Below are 17429 nucleotides of genomic sequence, written 5' to 3' on the forward strand. Positions count from 1 at the left end.
CCCAGCACTGTAGATGACACCACAACCACCGCAGACTCCACAACCGCCGTAGCTTAACTGGAGCCACGCCGTCTTCCTTCCACCCGGAATGAACCTCCAAGATTCAGGACCGTGTGGGAAAGACCTCTCCTCCAGGGGCGCAGGGACAGAATACTTCGCCATCTCTGCACAATATTCAGCTTCCTCCTGCAGACCCTCAGCCAGTTCTCTCCTTATTCTCTGGACACGTTCCTCCTTTGGGTTGGGTCCATACACAGCCAACCGCCGCTCCAGTAGACCTTTAAACCATGCTTAACTATACCAATACTCCAGGCTTGCTTGGTGTTCCCAGGATGCTGCTCCTCGCGCTAGGGACACCATCCCACCGCTCTGTCCACCCTGAATGAACCTCCAGCATTCAGGACCGTGTTGGAAAGACCTCTCCTCCAAGAAGAGCGTAACAGGAACAAGAACAAAGTGATTAAAGCTCAAGGGAGTATGCAGAGCATAGCAATCCCCAGTGTGATATAGCAGTTCCCTCCAATAACGAGACAAGGCTACGTATTGAGGGTCAAGAAGAACTCTGGTTTAATTACACACACTCTGCTTTTATGCAGTGCTCCCCTGCAAGGGAGATGCCCACATCCAATTAAGCATTACCTCCCACAGATTCCCTCCCCTTAGCCTAAGAGGTAACCCAATTATAACATACAGTTTAAACATACATTTTCATACATTTCTATAACTCTAAAACTATGCATACAATCTTCATAAACCACATATTAATAATCAGCATACTTTACTTACAAACATATCCAAAATTCAGCTAATTCCATCCAGGGGTTAACGAGTTAGCTGGAAGTCCTTTATGACCGACCACAAGCACATTTCCCTGCCCAAAACAGTTCCACAGATTCAGGCTGTGCGATCGGTCTATTTCTGCCCTGAAAAGTTACAAAGTCCCATCTGAAGGCGCCGTTCGAATCGTCAAACTCACTTTGACTTTTGTCGAAGTGTCGAAGTGAAACCGGGGTTGTTTCCGTGGTGTTATAGTGTCTACCAGAGGTCTGTTTTACACCCAGAAATGACAAAGTCCCGTTCGAACGTGTGTTCGAATCTTCGAACGGGACTTAGTCTCCAGCCGCAGTGTCGCAGGGTAGGTGAAGGTACAGCTCACCGCGTTCGACTGGATTAAAATGGCCGCCGCCATGTGTTCGACTGTAATGGCGGGCACTTCGACGGCTTCGGCACTTCGACGGCTTCGGCACTTCGACTGCATCCGAAGTGCCAGTTTAAAAGTTGGAACACTGCTCCCAAGTATTTAAAGGGCCAGAAACAGCATACAAACATCCATTGGGCCCAAATACAAGTCTCAAAGGGCAATACCTCCAGGGCCATAGTCGCAGGGCAGGAGGCTAGCAATAAGTCCTCTCCAATGCCCAGTGGCAAATGGCAGTTTGTCACATCTCATTTTCAAGTATGTCCTGGGGTCGATATACAGTAGCTTATTATTATTTATTTGTTTGATTTTATTAGATGTATCAAATGTGTCACCTGTACTCATGCTTAGTGGCTCTTATTTTTCCTGTCCCCATCATGGGACAAGTATTCCTATCCTACACCACATCACCTGTACCACTGAACATGTGATATATTTACTTACACATCCATGTGGACTGACTATCCTATGTGAGGAAAACTTAGAGACAAAATATGAGGACATCTCTCAGCAATCTCTACAGCTTTCAGAGACTATTGCTGTACACAGCTTCAGCACATTGGTGAGACTCACAGTTATTTCACTTTTACAGTTACAACTAATTTCATTGCTTGGGGGTTGAAAGTCTGATATAGATACCAAAATGTAATGTGGTTCACATGTTACACTACAGCACCTGTTTTACCAGTAATAAAAACTGTGAGTGCATCCTTATTTCTATCTATCTATCTATCTATCTATCTATCCTATCATTGTATGGCATTGATTTACCTTAATGATCTCAATTTCCAACTTTGTTATCTGCTGTTCACCTTCAAACAGCCTTATTCCTGTCCTGAATTGTAACGATCTATCCATTCTTCCTATCAATTAGATATTTAATTAGTAACTTCATCAATCTTGGGCAAAATCTTTCTCTTTTGTAATTATCTTTTATTATTATGAAACATGAATATTTTTTATCTCTACAGTTATGTGAGATATTTGGCATTTCTAATTATCTTTTATTATTATGAAACATGTATCTTTTTATCGCTAGGGCTCTCTGGGAAATCTGGGATATTTTGAATGAGTGATTTGTAATAAAATTGAGATGTGCAGTAACTATAGAGATATATCAACATAAGGCGCAGTACCCCCAAATTGCATTGCAGGCGGTTTTATGCAAATGAAAAATGGTCATTAACCATTTGGCAAGCTTTCAGCGAATATAAATTGTCATTTAAAAAATTGAGTTTATCTTAATGAAATGCAGAGTAATTTCCTTCATTTACTTATCAACTATACAGTGATAGCAATGTACTTAATAAAGGTATATTCCTGCATGTTAACAAGCATCTGTTTGCAAAATTAGCTTAAAAGAACATTCCAGCCCAAATGAAGCTATTATGGTACCAGGAGGTCCCTGGAGCGGTTTCACTTTAATAGGTTACACCATTCTTGAATGATTTAACCCCAGATCTGTGTTCCAGCGCTGAATCTCCCTGCCTGCCTCTTTTCTCAAAATCGGGAAACCCAGAGTATCTCGTAGAATAGGACAGCTGCACCACTGAGAGGAGTCATATACAAATGTTAGATCTCAACTCAGTTTTCAACTATTAACATCCAAATTGTTACTAAACTTTTTGTGAATGTGTTTTGTGGCATGAATTCAGGGACTAATGTGGATGATACAATTTCAATATCAAACCGAAATTCTGAACAGGAACATCCAAATTAAAGCAGGCATGCAGTGGTAAAAAAATTAAAGGAATCACGATAACCAGGAGAAAGTCAAGAGGATAATAGTGATCACATGTATGAAAAGGCCAGGGGCTAGCTATCAGTCTGAAGCCATCATGCTAACAAGGATAGCCATCATGCTAACATGAATAATCAGCAATGTTTTTAGTTTATCTACATTGGCTTAATTTACCTTGAATTCACTTTTAATTCTTGACAATTAATACTTCAGTGAATAACCCACTCAATGTCTAAATCAACAATGGCTTGTAATCCCCTTTTTAATGGAAAACTCCAAGCACATAATCAATGAAGGCTGCTGTGGTGGTTATGGTTCCATAAGTTCCCAGGCACCAACCAATGGTATGAAATAAAACCATTTTCGTTTAACAATGTACCTGGGTCCCGTCGAGTGATTGGTTCACAAAGCACCAGTTTTACTAAAAATTCCGAACCAAATGCAGACAGCAGGATGCACATTCAAAATGTTTTCATACAATTTTGCAAGGGAATGATAATTTTCAGTACTATTGGTCTGCTTGCCACATTAGTAGCCAGTGGGCCAATAGTTAAAAACCCTTGACAATGCAAGGGTTAAATATGTGGCTATTACGATATAACCTAGAATCCCCCCCAGACCTCAGACATGGGCAGCAGGTGGTAGTTTTAATATTAAAGGAGGAGTACAGTGTTTGGGGGGTTGTAAATAATTAAACAATGGGGGTGGACATACCATTGTCCGATGCCTCTAAATAGTGGCATATCACCCCCTTCCCCCTAGGTGGCTAGGGGTCCCCAATCCCTTAGCCACAAAATAAAAAATAAAAAAAATCTTACCTACCCCTTTTGAACTTGATAACCTTGAGTGGTGGCAATACAACCATTACCTGTAAAATAAATTATACTTTCTGGAATCTTCTTATTTATAACTCTTCTTTTCTTTATCCCCCAAAAATGTAAATTCCCTATTAAAAAAGTATTATAATTGTCTCAACTGCTGAACATGCGTGGTGGCAGGAGAGGACATTATGATGTCCCACCCATTTCTTTTATTAAATAGTCCACAGTTGCTAGCTGTGGTTACTTTATTTAAAGTTACCCACTTAATGCCCATGGGTTGGGGCGCAAAGTGACTATGCCACCCCCCCCTGTTATTCAACAGGCAATATGGGGAATTTCTATTGCCTGGGTAGAAATGTCTGCCCAGTTGCTTAATTTAAATATGTATTAGATATGTCCCACCTGATGCAAGACAGATATGGCCATAGGGAGGTTATAGTAAATATGTATTAGATATGTCCCACCTGATGCAAGACAGATATGGCCATAGGGAGGTCCTTATAGTAACATAGGGTCCCATAATTTTCAATGAAGGTTAATTAATGAGCGGGCAAAAAGTTTGGATTTTTTTAAAATCCAGACCCAGATTTGAAGCATCCAGGCCTGGATTTGAATCATTTGGGTCCTATTTCAGGCATCCAGTGGCATTCAGTTCAGCTAAAATCCAGACCAAATTCCGGCACATATTGGGGCTTGCTTGAATTGCAAAACCCAGACATTATTGAATATTGTAAACAATGTTTTGAGTTTACAGTCTGAATGGCTCCGCATGCAGCCGGACGGTCTTGCCCCATTAGTGAAGAACCCCTTTGGTCATCTATGCTTTCAATTTAGCTACTCTGGTCTTAAATATATAATTTTCACTTTTAATTCACTTTGAATTCGCATTTTACTAAATAACTCTGTCATTATTTATTTTTTATCCTTTTATTTTGAGAAGGGCCTGGAAAAGCTGCGTGATTACTCTTATACTCATGTTACAATGTGTTTAACATTTGCTGAAACTTCATAGTTACTGGAGGATACACATATCTGAAAAGCGTTTAGCAAACGTTCTGAATAATTAAATGGTAAAGTGGTTTAAATCTAGTGAGAGGAGGCTTTCTAATTGGTGTCTGGGGTTTAATACATGAAAATTACAGCTCACACTATCAACGTGTCCCAATCTTAATATCAGCATCAGTGAAGAGATTGCAGCATTAGCAAAAAAAGAGCGCAATAATTTCAAAACCCAGTGCCCCACTCGAGGTTCAAGATCTTGAAATGCAACATTTTTTCTTTTTTTTTTTTCGCATATAACTTGTAAAAAAATAAATAAAAAAAATCATGAGATTTCTGAGACTGTAAGAATTAGTTCTTTCAACTATTCACTTTAAAATGTTGATTTAAAGGAGAAGTGTCAGTTCCCAGAAATGTATAATATCACGTTTACTTATATTTAAGAAATATATATTTGTAAGACGTAAAAAATAAACTGAGATTAATAAATCCACACTTCTTTATTCAGGAAATGGTGTAAATAAATGTAAATCAAGCTCCCTGTCAATTACTGTCATGAACTCTGTCCTTTGCACCTGGCAATAATTTATCTATTTCTCCTACTCGTTTTGTCGCAATGTTTGACCTGACTGTTGTCTTGTCTGAAATGGGTTGTGATGTACCGGTAATTTGCTAAATATTCAATAGAATTTTAAAAGAAAATAGAGCATCTCATACAAAGAAGTTAACAGACATTTAAGGTGATTCTCAATGTTTTATTCAATGGTGTAAATGCCAAAGTAGTGACACTTCCCCTTTAAAAGGTGCCTGTCACTTGAGAGTTAATATAATGTTGTTGCATTAAAAAGAATGGGGCGATATCAGGCCTGGAGTGGCCATTGGGAAAGCTGGACAAATGCCCGTTGTGCCACTATGGCCATGGGCTGAGGCTGACAAGGATGATCATAGGGTCTCTATCGATGTGTATAATAACATGTGTCAGTACAGTGCTGGTACACGTCTGTAATGGTTATGTAAACAATAGCAGTGACAGTACCTATTGCAGCATCTTTAGGAGCAAATAGGTTTAGCAATGCTCTCTACATAGTTCAACATGTTGGGAGCCAGACCGGAGGCTGACACATCCCCCTTCATGAGTGGGTCCGCCCATTTTTCAGACAGGTCCGCCCATTATGGGTTTTACCTGTGGTGCACGTTGTGTCATTAACAATGTCCCCTAGTGGGCTCCTAGAAGGCCCACCAACCAGTTACATACCTCTAAATGTTGGGTGTATGTAGCTCTCCAAAATAGCAACCTTTTCAGCCTTGATAAATCTCGTTTTACATTTGCCATGTCAGGATATCCTCCTATCTAACATTGGGCAACTACATGTAAACTATTTTTGAATTAACAAAAATAATTGCTTTTAACTGCTTAACTTTGTTTTTTTTTTGGAAATGCAAGAAACGATATTTTTTAAAAATGGTACAAACAGCACTGCCTATACCAAATTAGACACGGTTTGTTGTAATAAATATTCTGCCTTTTCTGTAGACTCAGTACGAAAATCTTCCTCCGAGTATCTCGCTCTGTATTAACTATGTTTTTCACGAACGAGTTATAAGTATGATATTGTGGTGGAATCTCGGTAAAAATAAATTTAGTAGGCCGAGATTACCACGTGGCATGTGTACGTGCATATGCTGACGTATCGATCAGTTGGTTGCACGAGGCAAGATACGATCAGTAGTGTACGGAGCATGTGCAAGAATACAGGATGTAGTATTCCCCTCCTCCATTGTGCTGGACAAGCCATGCGGTCAAGCAGGAAGTTAATTCTTATTTGTATTGATTGGTCAAGAGAATGTGCGGGTGGAGCTTAATATGGGAGGAGTTATGTGCCTATATAAGGAGCCTGCACTATTGTCCGGGGCTCAGAACTTGCTGTATTTTGGTGACATTAGTCCCTCTGAGTCCCGATCGGTGAACCGAATAAAGAATCTCTTCCTTCCTGAAGAAACCTGTGTCCATCTCTCTGTGCTTGGCTTCCGTCAGTTTCTCCGGTATCATTTGGTGCATTGGCCGGGAAGCTCATCGTTCAACGGTAGCTGAGAGGCAGAGGCGTGAGACGGTCTATCTTTGCCCACGTTCTCTACGGCTGCACCCCTGAACTTCTGCGTGGACCTCCCTTCGTCTCGGCGCCACTGGTCTGTTGTCCAGGAGATCATCGGCCTCTACGTAAGAAGTGCTGGGGTGTCCCCGTCGATGAGTGTGAACTCAGGTTCAGGAACGAGGAGGTAAGACGACCGCTGTTTTAGACGGCGGACCCACTAGGGGTATACCGATTGTGCGGTAGGCCCATAAGGGGTTTAAATCTGTGTATGGAACCTGCCCCCTCTGTCGGAGGGAAGGAGCGAAGGCACACCGCTCAATCGAACGCTCTTTAGTAAGACCGTTTGATTTGGTTTGGAGTCAGGCGGAGTTCTGTGTAAATAGCCCTAGCCGGACACCGGTGTCTTGTCTAGACTAGCGTTCTAGGGTGTACAATTCGTTCGCTAGGTCGGAGGGACCGGGAGACTAAGCAGACTCTGATGTACATTATCGTTTGCTAGATCTCAACCTATCTTGGCTAAGTGGGAAGGCGTGTAAATTTGGAACCCACTAGACTATTGATAGAGTAGAAAGACTAAAAGGGTTCTGTTGTAAATTCCGCCCTCTAGTTCGCTATATGTGGTGCTTGGGCAGTGTGGCTAACCAAAACGGATGTAGATAGTTTTAGGTAGTCAATCAAGGTACTGGCCAATAGTTTAGTTGGGATTGTATATGTGTTAAAGATTGTTAGTAAAGTGTATATCTTGTTAGATAGCGCGAGCTCAGCCGTCTAGCGAGAGTGTTAATAGTGTGTTGCTGTATTATAGTGCACGGTACCATAACCCTGTATATTTACTGATATTGTATATAAGTACTAATCATTGTCGTCTATTGCATGTTTAACACCATAACCACTAATAATTGTATTGTGACCTTAAATTGTGCTTTGACCTATGCTAACCGTACTGTAACTACTATTTGTAAAAGACGATGTTACTGGGGTGTGTTATAGACGGGTAATTCATATATAGAGAATTATAGCGTGGGTGACTGTATAGTTTCGCCAAAGGGCATAATATCGATTACTTAGTGACTGGTGTAACAGCTGTGCGTGTACGGGAATTCCCTGAGTGTTTATTGTGTTATTGTGTACGTTTCACTTGGTAACAGAATTTGGTTCAGAATCCACCCCCCGCCATACTAAACCTCCCCTTCCGGAACCAACCCCCGTTAGATCCCATTATCCTGATTTGGCGCCACTTCAAGTTTCCGGTCAGGCTTCTTCTAGCCCGGCCCGGAATATTCTATTCACCGACCTTCCCCAAAATCAAGCTTCTACATCCTCATGTCTTACTACCCCCCGACCGGAACCTCTAACCGACGCCCCTCCACGTAGCCCTATACTAACCAGACAACTGACCGGTACCCAACAACCCAAACATTATCAGATGCCTCTTCGTTTGAATCCTGGGCCAGCCTATCTCGATGCCGCAGGTCAAATGGTATATGCTGACCCAGTCTTCGTATATGTCCCGTTCACGACTACCGATCTCTTGAAATGGAAGACCCACAATTCCTCGTACACTGAGAAAGCACAAGCTATGACTGATCTGTTCACCTCGATAGTTCAGACACATAATCCGACATGGGCTGATTGCCAGCAGTTATTAATGACATTGTTCAATAATGAGGAAAGGACTAGGATTAACCAAGCGGCCATTAAAGCGCTAGAGGAAGAAGCCCATACTTTAAATCAAGCCAATCCAGCAGCATGGGCCGCAACGCATTATCCTAATACCGATCCCGAATGGAACGTTAATGGCGCAGACATGCGTCAACTAAAAGCCTATAGAGACGCTATAATTGCTGGCATGAAAGCCGGAGGGAAGAAAGCCATTAATATGTAGAAGACAGTTGAGGTAAATCAGAAAAGTGATGAAGCGCCCAGTGTCTTTTATGACCGATTATTGGAGGCATACCGCTTGTATACCCCCTTTAATCCGGAAGACGCTGATAATTCCCGAATGGTAAACTCTGCCTTTGTCAGCCAAGCTTACGGAGATATTAAGCGCAAGCTACAGAAGTTAGAAGGGTTTGCAGGAATGCCCATCACCCAACTAATGGAGGTAGCAAATAAGGTGTACATGAATAGGGAGTCAGAAAGTAAGAAAGAGGAAGAGCGCAAGATGCGTAAAAAGGCTGATATGCTAGCGGTAGCGATCGCAGGCGTAGATAGACGGGGCCCAGATAGAGGCGATAGTAGGTGGAATAGGGAGCCCCTGAGTAGGAATCAGTGCGTGTACTGCAGAGAAGAAGGGCATTGGAGAAGCGAGTGTCCGCAAAGAGAGCAGTATGAGAGAGACCCACCCAGGGCAGGTTATGGAAACTTTAGAGGCAGAGCGAGAGGTAGAGGAGGCCCCGGAGGGAGTAATGGTAATAGAGGAAGTAATGGAAATAGAGGAAGTGTAAGAGAGGATAGGTACTATCCAGCAGCGCAAAGGTCCCGCGATAGAGAAGGTAGGGACTTCGTAGGATTGGCTGACACGGTCATGGAGGACTATTGATACCGACCGGGCTCCATCCCCCTTGGTCGAGCGGAGCCTATGGTGGATGTATCAATAGGGGGAAAAAGGAGTGCGTTCATGATCGACAATGGTGCTGAACATTCGGTGGTGACTAACCTAGTTGCTCCTCCATCTGGAAGAACTATTACCGTAATAGGAGCAACTGGAAGAAGTGCTGCAAAACCGGTTCTTAAAAGTCGACTCTGTACATTGGGAGGCCACGTAGTAAAACATCAATTCCTTTACATGCCTGAATGTCCAGTCCAATTGTTGGGACGTGATTTGCTTTCCAAATTACAAGCACAGATTACGTTCCTATCAAACGGAACAACATCCTTAAAGTTTAATGGACCTTCAGGTATTATGACATTATCCGTACCAAAGGAAGAAGAGTGGCGACTTTATACAGCGTTGACTAGCCAAAACCCTAGGCGTTATGAATCCTTATTCAACATACCAGGAGTTTGGGCAGAGAACAACCCACCAGGACTGGCCCGCAATGTTCCACCTATTAAAATCGAACTAAAACTTGGGGTTTATCCAGTAAGCCTACGACAATATCACATCCCGCAGAAGGCTAAGAAGAATATTCAATCTTATCTGGATAAGTTCATACGGTATGGTATCCTAAAATTCTGTACTTCCCCCTGGAACACCCCATTGCTGCCTGTTCAAAAGCCCGGTACAGATGAGTATCGACCTGTGCAGGACTTGAGAGCAGCCAATGATAGTATACATCCAGTTGTACCCAATCCGTATAACCTGCTTGCTTTAATTCCGGGCGGGGCAACCTATTTTACAGTCTTAGACCTCAAAGATGCCTTCTTTTGCCTCCGAATTGCCGCAGAAAGCCAATGTATCTTCGCTTTCCAATGGGAAAACGCTGTGACGGGCTCAAAACGCCAGATGACTTGGACAAGACTGCCTCAAGGGTTTAAAAATTCACCTACCCTATTTGGTTCAGCTCTAAGTCAAGATCTACTGGATTTCGAGTCCACCCCAGGAGAGTGTGTATTGTTACAATATGTAGACGACTTGTTGATAGCAGCAGTTACAAAGGAAATATGTCAGCAAGCAACACACGATCTACTCCACATTCTCTGGAAGGCAGGATACAAGGTGTCTAGAAAGAAGGCTCAGTTGTGTTTGCCAACTGTCAAATATCTGGGATTCCATATCTCTGAAGGTCAAAGAATTATGGGGCCAGAGAGAAAAGAAGCTGTGTGCCAAATACCGATACCCAAGAATAGAAGACAAGTGCGAGAATTCTTGGGGGCAGCAGGCTTCTGTAGGATATGGATTCCCAGTTACGCGATACTGGAAAAACCTCTGTATGCAGCTATCAAAGGTACAGAGCACGACCCCTTCTTATGGACTCAAGAACAACAAACGGCATTTGAAGATGTGAAGAAGGCTTTGATGAGTGCCCCAGCATTAGGTCTACCTGATCACACACGACCATTCTACCTGTATGTACATGAGCAAAGAAGAATGGCTGTGGGAGTATTGACACAGTACTTGGGATCATGGCAAAGACCTGTTGCCTATATGTCTAAGCAATTGGATGCAGTGGCCAGCGGACTTCCACCTTGTCTAAGAGCCGTAGCTGCAGCCGCCCTGCTGGTAGCTGAAGCCGATAAACTCACTCTGGGTCAAGAACTTTATGTACGAGTTCCACATGCAGTACAGACGTTGTTGGATTACAAAGGAAATCATTGGTTTAGTAACAGCCGTATGACCAAGTATCAAGCAATGTTGTGTGAAAACCCAAGAGTGCATTTAGAGACTGTAAATACCTTAAATCCAGCTACCCTTTTGCCACAACCTACTGAAAGTCAACATGATTGTTTGGAAGTGATGGATGAAGTATTCTCAAGTAGACCAGATCTTCGTGATTTTCCCATCCAGAACCCCGATGTTCAATATTACACTGACGGCAGTAGTTATGTGAAAGAAGGGATCCGCTATGCAGGATATGCAGTAACAACAATAGACAAGGTGATAGAAGCTCGACCACTGGCAAAAGGAACATCAGCACAAAAGGCAGAATTGATAGCACTGACCCGAGCGTTACAATTGGCTGAAGGTTTAAGAGTGAACATCTACACGGACTCCAAGTATGCATTTTTAACCACTCATGCCCACGGAGCTTTGTATAAAGAAAGAGGACTATTGAATTCAGAGGGCAAAGAAATCAAGTACGCAGCTGAAATCCTACAACTATTGGAAGCAGTATGGGAACCGAAAGAAGTCGGTATCATACATTGTCGAGCGCATCTGAGAGGAGATGGTGATGTAACCAAAGGAAATCGGATGGCAGATAATGCAGCTAAGCGTGCCGCTGAATCAGAAAGACAGGAATATGTGGAGCATATAGCTGCTCTTATACCAACTCCACTGTCTCAATGGACTCCAGTTTATACAGCTCAAGAAGAGGAGTGGTTAAAGACTGAACCTGGAAAGTATTTGGAGAACAAATGGTATCAGTTAGAAGATGGGAGAATAGTTATTCAAGCATCACTATCGGTAGAAATTGTCCAAAACTATCACAACAGGACACATTCTGGGAGAGACAGCACAGAAGAATCTCTCAGAAAACATTTCTACATACCAAGATTGTCCAACTTGACTCAGGCCATTGTACGAAGATGTGTAACGTGTGCTAAAAATAATGCAAGGCAAGGACCAGTAAAGCCACCAGGAGTTCAGTTTATGGGGGGACTCCCCATGTCCGATCTACAGATTGACTATACAGTAATGCCTAAATCTGGTGGACATCGCTACCTACTAGTAGTTGTGTGCACCTATTCAGGCTGGGTAGAAGCATGTCCTACTCGTACAGAGAAAGCAGGAGAAGTTGTGAGGTTCCTGTTACGAGAAATAATACCCCGATATGGACTACCCTGCTCTATAGGATCGGACAATGGTCCAGCTTTTGTTCATCAGTGCCTACAACAACTGACTCATATGCTTGGTATAAAGTGGAGGCTTCATACGTCATATAGACCTCAGAGTTCTGGTAAGGTAGAGAGAATGAATAGAACTATTAAGAACCAGTTGGCTAAAATGTGTCAGGAAACCCAACTTAAGTGGAACATTCTTTTGCCCATAGCTCTATTGCGAATCTGCAGTACACCTACCAGAAGGATGGGCCTCTCTCCTTTTGAAATCATGTATGGGCGACCACCTCCCGTACTTGGTAACTTAAGGGGGGATTTGAGTCAGTTGGGAGAAGGAATTACCCGGCAGCAGGTTGTAGAGTTGGGTAAGACTATGGAGGAGGTACAGAAATGGGTACAAGATAGATTACCTGTGAATATTTATCCCCCAGTTCATAGTTACCACCCAGGAGACCAAGTGTGGATTAAAGAGAGGAATAATGTACCGTTAGGGCCCAAGTGGAGAGATCCTTATATTGTTCTTTTGTCTACCCCTACAGCGATAAAAGTGGCCGAAGTGACTCCGTGGATACATCACTCCAGGGTTAAACCAGCAGCGGTCGATTCTTGGCAAGCTACAGTAGATCCAGAGAATCCCTGCAAGATCCGGTTAAAGCGCACGACTCAGTCGGAGTGATGAGGAACCTTGTGGATTACAAATTTTATTGTTTCAGAGATTGGTAAGTGAGTGAGAAGGCCATAATAAAGCCTGTCCGCTCACCAACGTGTAGTTTAAAAGCCAGGAAAAGTCTCGAAGGGACCCCTGTGAAGACGAGCAGAACTCCATTCCCTGCAGCCCTTACATCCTGGAAGCTGAGGTGCCATCGCACGGACGAAGACTGAGGATGACGACGAAAGATGTGTTTCTGATAATGTTTTTATATGTGTATTTTTATATTCAGGAAGGTAGAGGTACCGACACTCCTAGCTGTGAGGTATGCATTAAGACTACAAGAACAGGTAACCATATTTCCCAGACCCTAATTTGGCATTCGCAATACGAGTGTAAAGGAGATGTATCAAGATGTAGATACTTAAATATAGAATATAGTGTGTGCCATTTAGGAGTAGGAGAACCTCAGTGCTTCAGTCCAGAGTATCAACCCCGTACAATTTGGTTGACTCTCAGGAATGGAGATCCTCAGGGGACCCTAATAAACAAAACGGTATTAGAATCCGTACATTCTTCGGGAGTTCTGCTATTTGATGCGTGTAAGGCGATATCAAGTGGTAGAAAGCCGTGGAATGTATGTGGGGATCTTAGATGGGAGAGAACGTATGGGTCTAACGATAAATATATTTGTCCCAGCAGTAAAAATAAGTATGTGAGTCCTAGATGCCCAAATAGAGATTATAACTTTTGCCCATATTGGTCTTGTGTGGGGTGGGCAACTTGGGGACAGACAGCAGACAAGGACATGATTGTGACTAAGTTGCCTACCAATCCATACTGTAAGTCTATGGAATGCAATCCGGTCCATATTCTTATAAATAACCCTGACAAGTTCTTAGATAAATATGGTAATTTATTTGGGTTTCAAATATACGGGACGGGTTTAGACCCTGGGACAATATTATTTATAGGGACTGATACGGTAACCTCCCAAACTCATCAGGTATACCATTCCTTCTATGAAGAAATGAGTATAGATAATAAGATCCCCCATAATGCTAAAAACCTGTTCATTGATTTAGCTGAAAGTATTGCCGGTAGTCTTAATGTTACCAACTGCTATGTGTGTGGAGGTACTAACATGGGAGACCAATGGCCTTGGGAAGCAAAGGAGGTAATGTCCGGTTCTGAGGCAGTTGACCAATTAATATCTTCACAAGCCGATTATCAGATGAGTGTTAGAGGTAAATCTGAGTGGAGATTAAAGACCTCCATCATAGGTTATGTTTGCATAGCGAGGAAAGGAATGATGTATAATACTTCTGTAGGAGAGTTAACTTGTCTAGGGCAAAAAGCTTATGATGATGATACAAAGAATACAACTTGGTGGTCGGCTTCAAATGTCTCAGAACCATCTAACCCGTTTGCAAGATATGCCAATTTAAAGGACGTATGGTTTGATTTATCCATCACATCTAGTTGGAGAGCCCCAGCAAATTTGTACTGGATCTGTGGTAAGAAAGCCTATTCGGAGTTGCCACAGGACTGGGAAGGGGCATGTGTGTTGGGTATGCTCAAACCATCCTTCTTCTTGTTACCTATCGAAACAGGTGAGACTTTAGGTGTTAAAGTGTATGATGTGAATCATAGGAAGAAAAGGGGACCCATAGAGATAGGCGCCTGGGAAGATGATGAATGGCCTCCCCAGCGTATTATAGATTACTATGGGCCAGCCACGTGGGCAGAGGATGGTACCTTTGGTTATAGAACCCCAATTTATATGCTCAACCGTATTATAAGATTACAGGCGGTGGTTGAGATTATTACTAATGAGACCTCACAAGCGCTCAATCTTCTAGCGAAGCATAATACCAGGATGAGGACAGCAGTGTACCAAAATAGATTAGCCTTGGATTACCTATTGGCAGTAGAGGGAGGTGTATGTGGGAAGTTTAACCTGAGCAATTGCTGTCTTCAAATAGATGACGAAGGACAAGCAATAGCTGAGCTTACTAGCCATATGGTTAAACTAGCGCATGTGCCTACTCAGGTATGGAAAGGGTATAATCCAAGTAGTTGGTTTGGTAGCTGGTATGAGCAGTTTGGAGGGCTTAAGGCATTGGTAGGTGGAGTCCTACTGATTTTAATGTTGTGTCTACTCCTGCCATGTCTTATCCCCTTAGTAATTAGGTCTGTGCAAAGCCTGATAGAAAATATAGCAGAGAGGAAGGCTGCAGCACAGATAATGGCAATTTATAAATATAAGGCTCTAGATCAGGGAGAACCAATGCAGGAAGATGAGTGTTGAGGGATTCACATCATAGACAAGTCTGGTCTGGTTCATGGTAACTTGCGGTGTATGCAAACCAAGGTTAAGTGAAGCCTCAAGTAATTGTGAAATATCAAGAGGCATCAAAGGGGGGAATGTGGTGGAATCTCGGTAAAAATAAATTTAGTAGGCCGAGATTACCACGTGGCATGTGTACGTGCATATGCTGACGTATCGATCAGTTGGTTGCACGAGGCAAGATACGATCAGTAGTGTACGGAGCATGTGCAAGAATACAGGATGTAGTATTCCCCTCCTCCATTGTGCTGGACAAGCCATGCGGTCAAGCAGGAAGTTAATTCTTATTTGTATTGATTGGTCAAGAGAATGTGCGGGTGGAGCTTAATATGGGAGGAGTTATGTGCCTATATAAGGAGCCTGCACTATTGTCCGGGGCTCAGAACTTGCTGTATTTTGGTGACATTAGTCCCTCTGAGTCCCGATCGGTGAACCGAATAAAGAATCTCTTCCTTCCTGAAGAAACCTGTGTCCATCTCTCTGTGCTTGGCTTCCGTCAGTTTCTCCGGTATCAATATAACTCTGCCAATTCATCCTTTGTAAAATACTTTTTGTCACAGTTCTGTAAAGTAAAAATAACTGTAGCACATACCTCTCTAATCATTTCAAACTAGATGCAATTTCAAATATTCACATTTTCTGCTTTCTCTCCAGTATGTACTTTTAGAAATTCTCTGTAAACTACCATAACCTACAGGTGCACACAGGTAATGTAGGACATTTAATTTAACCATGAGTAGGTCAAAGGTACATTATGAAAATGGCAATACTTAGGTATTGTTTACTTATATAAAATACAATATTACAGTGTAAGTGCTTGTAAAATATAGAACATACTAAATATAAGAATTATTTTGATTCACTATTATAAAGTGTATGTTTTTTGTAAATATTTTAATGATATACACGGACAACTCAAAATGCACAGATTTACACAAATGTTTATCATCAGTAAAATATATTTTAGTTAAACAATATCTCCATTAAAGACTACAAAGAGAATGAGAGCTAATTTAAAGAAATTTTCCGGACAAGGATGAGAAGGTAAACCAGCAAAAATATATAGAGAGACAAAAGGGACTAAATTGTCCAGAAACCCTGGTAGTGATTAAGGATGGAGACAGACAGCTAGAATGAAAATGTGGGATAAACCAAGACAATGAAAGACAGGATAAGATGGAAGCCAGGATTGAGCACAGAGTAGAGACGATAGGAGAAGACAAGGGAGCAGATATGATATACTTAGAGAATAATTCATATGGTAAGGCAGGGGGGCCATGATTATGTAGACAGAGAAACAGAAGGATGGACTGTGGATATATGGTGTAGTTAGACAGGTTCATTTCATAAGACAGCAGGCCTAAATAAGAAGTGTGGATGGATTCATATCAAGACAAATTATGTAAATAAATATATATTTTTGAGCAGCGGGATATCAAAAGTTATTTAGTGACAGTGAGCAGGTAGACTTCAGTTAGACATGAGGAGGAAGGATTAGCGATAACAGATTTTATGAAAACACTTGGATCAAAAATTCTGTTGCCCTTCGGTTAGTCTCCACTCATATCTCAAATAAGTTTTAGCCAACTTGTGCCATTTAAGAGAGAAACTAAACCATTTGCAAATTAGAACAAACCAACCCAAAATTACAGTCCATAACTAAAATTATGACACATCTCTTCTGTATGAAATCTCAGATAATCATCTTAAAGGTAGAAAGTGCATTTGCATATCTTCGAAGTGTCCCTACTTAGGAGGGACAGTCCTTTTTTTGGACCCAAAACCCAATGTCCCTTTTTTACATCCTTTTCTAGAAGCTCCATATTGTTGTTGTGTCTGAGTATATAACAGAGCTCCGCAGCAATAATTCACACAAACATGCATATTTAAACTAAAAAAAAAGAGTTTAGAAATCAATCCGTGTAACTAAGATACATTGTTCATATTTTAATTTACATTTTAGTTCCATACATTTTTAAAAGGCCACCTAAAATTTCTCAGAACAGCCCTGCCTCTGGCCACACTTGGCCATTCCCCCTTCACCTGCCCCTTCACCCTGCCTCTGGCCTCTGGCCATTCCCCCTTCACCCTTCCCCCCAATATTAAAATGTCCCCCTTTCTCCATTTGGAATGTTG

At 42.0% G+C, this 17429-nt stretch overlaps 1 protein-coding gene across 2 annotated transcripts in view; it reads right to left on the reverse strand.

Annotated features, from left to right (window-relative positions):
* Nucleotides 1-17429, reverse strand: part of SORCS2 (sortilin related VPS10 domain containing receptor 2) — an 863802-nt gene that overhangs the window by 127080 nt on the left and 719293 nt on the right. The window lies entirely within an intron of this gene.

This window comes from Pelobates fuscus, chromosome 6 (assembly GCF_036172605.1).
Source record: "Pelobates fuscus isolate aPelFus1 chromosome 6, aPelFus1.pri, whole genome shotgun sequence".
NCBI classification, from domain to species: Eukaryota; Metazoa; Chordata; class Amphibia; order Anura; family Pelobatidae; genus Pelobates; species Pelobates fuscus.